At 43.6% G+C, this 7768-nt stretch overlaps 5 non-coding genes across 5 annotated transcripts; all 5 read left to right on the forward strand.

Moving 5' to 3' along the window:
• The first annotated feature begins 86 nt into the window (after window positions 1-86).
• trnad-guc lies at window positions 87-158 on the forward strand. The gene has a single exon. It is a non-coding gene; the product is annotated as a tRNA-Asp (tRNA).
• A 731-nt stretch (window positions 159-889) lies between these two features.
• Window positions 890-961, forward strand: trnad-guc. The gene has a single exon. It is a non-coding gene; the product is annotated as a tRNA-Asp (tRNA).
• Window positions 962-1679: 718 nt separating this feature from the next.
• On the forward strand, window positions 1680-1751 carry trnad-guc. Its single transcript has one exon. It is a non-coding gene; the product is annotated as a tRNA-Asp (tRNA).
• Window positions 1752-2476: 725 nt separating this feature from the next.
• Window positions 2477-2548, forward strand: trnad-guc. Its single transcript has one exon. It is a non-coding gene; the product is annotated as a tRNA-Asp (tRNA).
• A 1528-nt stretch (window positions 2549-4076) lies between these two features.
• Window positions 4077-4148, forward strand: trnad-guc. Its single transcript has one exon. It is a non-coding gene; the product is annotated as a tRNA-Asp (tRNA).
• The last annotated feature ends 3620 nt before the right edge of the window (window positions 4149-7768 follow it).

Raw genomic sequence — 7768 nt, forward strand, 5'->3', positions numbered from 1 at the left:
TTTTGTTAGAAGTGTTAAAGCCCAACACTGCAAACGTATAGTTAGTACCAATGCTCCACGTTTTTTCAAACATCCACCACACCAGCTCCTCGTTAGTATAGTGGTGAGTATCCCCGCCTGTCACGCGGGAGACCGGGGTTCAATTCCCCGACGGGGAGAAAGGACTGCTTTTTTTTTAGGGTGAACAATGTAGCTGAGCCCACTATGCGAAAAATATGCTTGGAGATAAAGCTTTATGATACGATTTCCAGCATTATCTCAGTATTCCAAGGCATTGGTTGTTCAGTGGTAGAATTCTTGCCTGCCACGCGGGAGGCCCGGGTTCGATTCCCGGCCAATGCAGGTGTTTTGAACATGTAATTTCGAGAAGTATACAAACCCCTGAGGAAGAAATCTGTGCTCGATTGCCAGGCCAACAGAAATCTCTGGTCTTGGTCGAAATCTCAACTGACTTGAAAAATCTGACTTTGCTTTCATTTTCAGTTTGGACATTTACTCATTCTCAGAAGACTTTGGTGAATCCATTGTAGATGTCCAGTGTGTGAGGTGATTTACTTTGTGCAAGGCTTTAGTTGTTAAATGGGAAACGAGTAACCAACTAGTCATCGACAACTGTCTTGAGTTTGGCATTTGTGACAATGTCCTGGGACATCCCACAAACGCGTCACCTTCTAACTACGAGTGTGTGGCTTGTGAGTGGTATAGAGCGAAATCGATTACATGTACGTTTTCGTGAGAGTCCCAGCTTTCCATAGAGGGGTCACAGTAGTTTCTAGCTCTAACCATTCAGTCTATACAGATGTTTTTGTTAGAAGTGTTAAAGCCCAACACTGCAAACGTATAGTTAGTACCAATGCTCCACGTTTTTTCAAACATCCACCACACCAGCTCCTCGTTAGTATAGTGGTGAGTATCCCCGCCTGTCACGCGGGAGACCGGGGTTCAATTCCCCGACGGGGAGAAAGGACTGCTTTTTTTTAGGGTGAACAATGTAGCTGAGCCCACTATGCGAAAAATATGCTTGGAGATAAAGCTTTATGATACGATTTCCAGCATTATCTCAGTATTCCAAGGCATTGGTTGTTCAGTGGTAGAATTCTTGCCTGCCACGCGGGAGGCCCGGGTTCGATTCCCGGCCAATGCAGGTTGTTTTGAACATGTAATTTCGAGAAGTATGCAAACCCCTGAGGAAGAAATCTGTGCTCGATTGCCAGGCCAACAGAAATCTCTGGTCTTGGTCGAAATCTCAACTGACTTGAAAAATCTGACTTTGCTTTCATTTTCAGTTTGGACATTTACTCATTCTCAGAAGACTTTGGTGAATCCATTGTAGATGTCCAGTGTGTGAGGTGATTTACTTTGTGCAAGGCTTTAGTTGTTAAATGGGAAACGAGTAACCAACTAGTCATCGACAACTGTCTTGAGTTTGGCATTTGTGACAATGTCCTGGGACATCCCACAAACGCGTCACCTTCTAACTGCGAGTGTGTGGTATAGAGCGAAATCGATTACATGTACGTTTTCGTGAGTCCCAGCTTTCCATAGAGGGGTCACAGTAGTTTCTAGCTCTAACCATTCAGTCTATACAGATGTTTTTGTTAGAAGTGTTAAAGCCCAACACTGCAAACGTATAGTTAGTACCAAAGCTCCACGTTTTTTCAAAAGTCCAACACACCAGCTCCTCGTTAGTATAGTGGTGAGTATCCCCGCCTGTCACGCGGGAGACCGGGGTTCAATTCCCCGACGGGGAGAAAGGACTGCTTTTTTTTTAGGGTGAACAATGTAGCTGAGCCCACTATGCGAAAAATATGCTTGGAGATAAAGCTTTATGATACGATTTCCAGCATGATCTCAGTTTTCCAAGGCATTGGTTGTTCAGTGGTAGAATTCTCGCCTGCCGTGCGGGAGGCCCGGGTTCGATTCCCGGCCAATGCAGGATGTTTTGAACATTTCGAGAAGTATGCAAACCTCTGAGGAAGAAATCTGTGCTCGATTGCCAGGCCAACAGAAATCTCTGGTCTTGGTCGAAATCTCAACTGACTTGAAAAATCTGACTTTGCTTTCATTTTCAGTTTGGACATTTACTCATTCTCAGAAGACTTTGGTGAATCCATTGTAGATGTCCAGTGTGTGAGGTGATTTACTTTGTGCAAGGCTTTAGTTGTTAAATGGGAAACGAGTAACCAACTAGTCATCGACAACTGTCTTGAGTTTGGCATTTGTGACAATGTCCTGGGACATCCCACAAACGCGTCACCTTCTAACTGCGAGTGTGTGGCCTGTGAGTGGTATAGAGCGAAATCGATTACATGTACGTTTTCGTGAGTCCCAGCTTTCCATAGAGGGGTCACAGTAGTTTCTAGCTCTAACCATTCAGTCTATACAGATGTTTTTGTTAGAAGTGTTAAAGCCCAACACTGCAAACGTATAGTTAGTACCAAAGCTCCACGTTTTTTCAAAAGTCCAACACACCAGCTCCTCGTTAGTATAGTGGTGAGTATCCCCGCCTGTCACGCGGGAGACCGGGGTTCAATTCCCCGACGGGGAGAAAGGACTGCTTTTTTTTTAGGGTGAACAATGTAGCTGAGCCCACTATGCGAAAAATATGCTTGGAGATAAAGCTTTATGATACGATTTCCAGCATTATCTCAGTATTCCAAGGCATTGGTTGTTCAGTGGTAGAATTCTCGCCTGCCGTGCGGGAGGCCCGGGTTCGATTCCCGGCCAATGCAGGATGTTTTGAACATTTCGAGAAGTATGCAAACCCCTGAGGAAGAAATCTGTGCTCGATTGCCAGGCCAACAGAAATCTCTGGTCTTGGTCGAAATCTCAACTGACTTGAAAAATCTGACTTTGCTTTCATTTTCAGTTTGGACATTTACTCATTCTCAGAAGACTTTGGTGAATCCATTGTAGATGTCCAGTGTGTGAGGTGATTTACTTTGTGCAAGGCTTTAGTTGTTAAATGGGAAACGAGTAACCAACTAGTCATCGACAACTGTCTTGAGTTTGGCATTTGTGACAATGTCCTGGGACATCCCACAAACGCGTCACCTTCTAACTGCGAGTGTGTGGCCTGTGAGTGGTATAGAGCGAAATCGATTACATGTACGTTTTCGTGAGTCCCAGCTTTCCATAGAGGGGTCACAGTAGTTTCTAGCTCTAACCATTCAGTCTATACAGATGTTTTGTTAGAAGTGTTAAAGCCCAACACTGCAAACGTATAGTTAGTACCAAAGCTCCACGTTTTTTCAAAAGTCCAACACACCAGCTCCTCGTTAGTATAGTGGTGAGTATCCCCGCCTGTCATGCGGGAGACCGGGGTTCAATTCCCCGACGGGGAGAAAGGACTGCTTTTTTTTTAGGGTGAACAATGTAGCTCAGCCCACTATGCGAAAAATATGCTTGGAGATAAAGCTTTATGATACGATTTCCAGCATTATCTCAGTATTCCAAGGCATTGGTTGTTCAGTGGTAGAATTCTCGCCTGCCATGCGGGAGGCCCGGGTTCGATTCCCGGCCAATGCAGGATGTTTTGAACATGTAATTTCGAGAAGTATGCAAACCCCTGAGGAAGAAATCTGTGCTCGATTGCCAGGCCAACAGAAATCTCTGGTCTTGGTCGAAATCTCAACTGACTTGAAAAATCTGACTTTGCTTTAATTTTCAGTTTGGACATTTACTCATTCTCAGAAGACTTTGGTGAATCCATTGTAGATGTCCAGTGTGTGAGGTGATTTACTTTGTGCAAGGCTTTAGTTGTTAAATGGGAAACGAGTAACCAACTAGTCATCGACAACTGTCTTGAGTTTGGCATTTGTGACAATGTCCTGGGACATCCCACAAACGCGTCACCTTCTAACTGCGAGTGTGTGGCCTGTGAGTGGTATAGAGCGAAATCGATTACATGTACGTTTTCGTGAGAGTCCCAGCTTTCCATAGAGGGGTCACAGTAGTTTCTAGCTCTAACCATTCAGTCTATACAGATGTTTTTGTTAGAAGTGTTAAAGCCCAACACTGCAAACGTATAGTTAGTACCAATGCTCCACGTTTTTTCAAACATCCACCACACCAGCTCCTCGTTAGTATAGTGGTGAGTATCCCCGCCTGTCACGCGGGAGACCGGGGTTCAATTCCCCGACGGGGAGAAAGGGCTGCTTTTTTTTAGGGTGAACAATGTAGCTGAGCCCACTATGCGAAAAATATGCTTGGAGATAAAGCTTTATGATACGATTTCCAGCATTATCTCAGTATTCCAAGGCATTGGTTGTTCAGTGGTAGAATTCTTGCCTGCCACGCGGGAGGCCCGGGTTCGATTCCCGGCCAATGCAGGTGTTTTGAACATGTAATTTCGAGAAGTATACAAACCCCTGAGGAAGAAATCTGTGCTCGATTGCCAGGCCAACAGAAATCTCTGGTCTTGGTCGAAATCTCAACTGACTTGAAAAATCTGACTTTGCTTTCATTTTCAGTTTGGACATTTACTCATTCTCAGAAGACTTTGGTGAATCCATTGTAGATGTCCAGTGTGTGAGGTGATTTACTTTGTGCAAGGCTTTAGTTGTTAAATGGGAAACGAGTAACCAACTAGTCATCGACAACTGTCTTGAGTTTGGCATTTGTGACAATGTCCTGGGACAATGTCCTCAATTTGACGTCGTTTATTCAAAGTTGATTACAAATGCCATATGGCAAATGCCAAGTGTAACACTGCAAAAATCCAACAGATGGCGAGTGCGCTCCACTGTGATTTTTCATATTGCAAATGTAACACAAGTCAAGACCCAAAAGTACAATTTTGAAAAACTGAACACCCCTTAAAAGAGTGCTTTCTGGACCGTTTTTCAAAATTATTTCAATTTTTTTGTCAATTACACATGTGTAAGAACTGTATGAATATACTTTTGTCCAATTTTATTATCATTATTATTATTGTTTTTACTTGTGCATAAGGCAAGTCCATTTGGTTTTGCCCATTTGCAATATGATTTCATAAGTCAAAAGTCAAAAATAGCAAAACATTTGAAAAAACTTATCACCCCCTTAATGCAACCGCTGTGTCATATTTTGAAAAAGCTTTACGGAAAAAGCAAACCATGCAATAATCTGAGTACGGCGCTCAGAGACCAAACAAGCCAAAAAGTTATTTTGTGCAGTCAACAGAAGTCAGAAATAACATAATAAATATTCACTTACTTTTGATGATCTTCATCAGAATGCACTCCCAGGAATCCCAGTTCCACAATAAATGTTTGTTTTGTTCGATAATGTCCATCATTTATGTCCAAATAGCTACTTTTGTTAGCGCGTTTTGTAAACAAATCCAAACTCATGAAGCGCGTTCACTAGGAGCAGACAAAATGTCAAAAAGTTCCGTTACAGTCCGTAGAAACATGTCGAACAATGTATAGAATCAATCTTTAGGATGTTTTTAACATAAATCTTCAATAATGTTCCAACCGGAGAATTCCTTTGTCTTCGGAAATGCAATGGAACGCGAGCTACCTCTCACGTGAACGAGCGTCACGAGCTTGTGGCACTCTGCCAGACCACTGACTCAAAGAGACCTTATTTTGTATTTTTTTATTTCACCTTTATTTAACCAGGTAGGAAGTTGAGAACAAGTTCTCATTTACAATTGTGACCTGGCCAAGATAAAGCAAAGCAGTTCGACACATACAACAACACAGAGTTACACATGGAGTAAAACAAACATACAGTCAATAATACAGAAGAAAAATAAGTCTATATACAATGTGAGCAAATGAGGTGAGATAAGGGAGGTAAAGATAAACATGAAAGAAACGGAAAGGCTCTGGAGCAACAAACCGCCTCTGCCTGGCGGTTCCCCTCTTTCCACTGGGATTCTCTGCCTCTAACCCTATTACAGGGGCTGAGTCACTGGCTTACTGGGGCTCTTTCATACCGTCCCTGGGAGGGGTGTGTCACCTGAGTGTGTTGAATCACTGATGTGATCTTCCTGTCCCTTGGGTTGTGCCGTGACGGAGATCTTTGTGGGCTATACTCGGCCTTGTCTCAGGATGGTAAGTTGGTGGTTGAAGATATCCCTCTAGTGGTGTGGGGGCTGTGCTTTGGCAAAGTGGGTGGGGTTATATCCTTCCTGTTTGGCCCTGTCCGGAGGTGTCCTCGGATGGGGCCACAGTGTCTCCTGACCCTTCCTGTCTCAGCCTCCAGTGTTTATGCTGCAGTAGTTTATGTGTCGGAGGGCTAGGGTCAGTTTGTTATATCTGGAGTACTCTCCTGTCCTATTCGTGTCCTGTGTGAATTTAAGTGTGCTCTCTCTAATTCTCTCTTTCTCTCTTTCTTTCTCTCTCTCGGAGGACCTGAGCCCTAGGACCATGCCTCAGGACTACCTGACATGATGACTCCTTGCTGTCCCCAGTCCACCTGGCCATGCTGCTGCTCCAGTTTCAACTGTTCTGCCTTATTATTATTGGACCATGCTGGTCATTTATGAACATTTGAACATCTTGGCCATGTTCTGTTATAATCTCCACCCGGCACAGCCAGAAGAGGACTGGCCACCCCACATAGCCTGGTTCCTCTCTAGGTTTCTTCCTATGTTTTGGCCTTTCTAGGGAGTTTTTCCTAGCCACCGTGCTTCTACACCTGCATTGCTTTCTCTTGGGGTTTTAGGCTGGGTTTCTGTACAGCACTTTGAGATATCAGCTGATGTACGAAGGGCTATATAAATACATTTGATCTGATTTGATTTAAAGGCAAAAAAAGGCCATGGTGGCGAAGTAAATACAATATAGCAAGTAAAACACTGGAATGATAAATTTGCAGTGGAAGAATGTGCAAAGTAGAGATAGAATAAATGGGGTGCAAAGGAGCAAAATAAATAAATAAATACAGAGGGGGGAGAGGTAGTTGTTTGGGCTAAATTATAGATGGGCTATGTACAGGTGCAGTAATATGTGAGCTGCTCTGACAGCTGGTGCTTAAAGCTAGTGAGGGAGATAAGTGTTTCCAGTTTCAGAGATTTTTGTAGTTGTGGCAGCAGAGAACTGGAAGGAGAGGCGGCCAAAGGAAGAATTGATTTTGGGGGTGACCAGAGAGATATACCTGCTGGAGCGCGTGCTACAGGTGGGTGCTGTATGTTGACCAGCGAGCTGAGATAAGGGGGGACTTTACCTAGCAGGGTCTTGTAGATGACCTGGCAGCCAGTGGGTTTGGCAACGAGTATGAAGCGATGGCCATAGTTTTGGCCATAGATGGCCATAGATGGCCATAGTTTTACTTTTATTTAAGAGCAATTGGAGGCCACGAAGAGAAGGATGAGTGTAATGGCAGTGCAGAGCTTCGATCTGGAGAAATGAGTTGTTAACCTATCTGATCAAAAATCCCAAAACCCGGATCCGTATCGTGACATCATCAGACTTCTGATGTTTTCAATGAGATACTCTCAGTTAGATAGCAGATGCTCAGTTTTTCCAAAAAGATTATTTGGTATAGAAATAGCTCCGTTTTATACATCACATTTGGCTACCAAAAAAAAAACGAAAATTCAGTCCTCAAAACGCGAACTTTTTTCCAAATAACTCCATAATATCGACTGAAAACATGGCAAACGTTGTTTAGAATCAATCATCAAGGTGTTTTTCACATATCTCTTCATTGATACATCGTTCTTGGACACATGGTTTCTCCCCTGAATCAAATGGTAAGTACAAGCAGCTGGCAATTGCGCCACGAATTCCACGCAGGACACCAGGCGGACACTTGGAAAATGTAGTATCTTATG

This window comes from Oncorhynchus mykiss, unplaced genomic scaffold, assembly GCF_013265735.2.
Source record: "Oncorhynchus mykiss isolate Arlee unplaced genomic scaffold, USDA_OmykA_1.1 un_scaffold_291, whole genome shotgun sequence".
Taxonomy (NCBI): domain Eukaryota; kingdom Metazoa; phylum Chordata; class Actinopteri; order Salmoniformes; family Salmonidae; genus Oncorhynchus; species Oncorhynchus mykiss.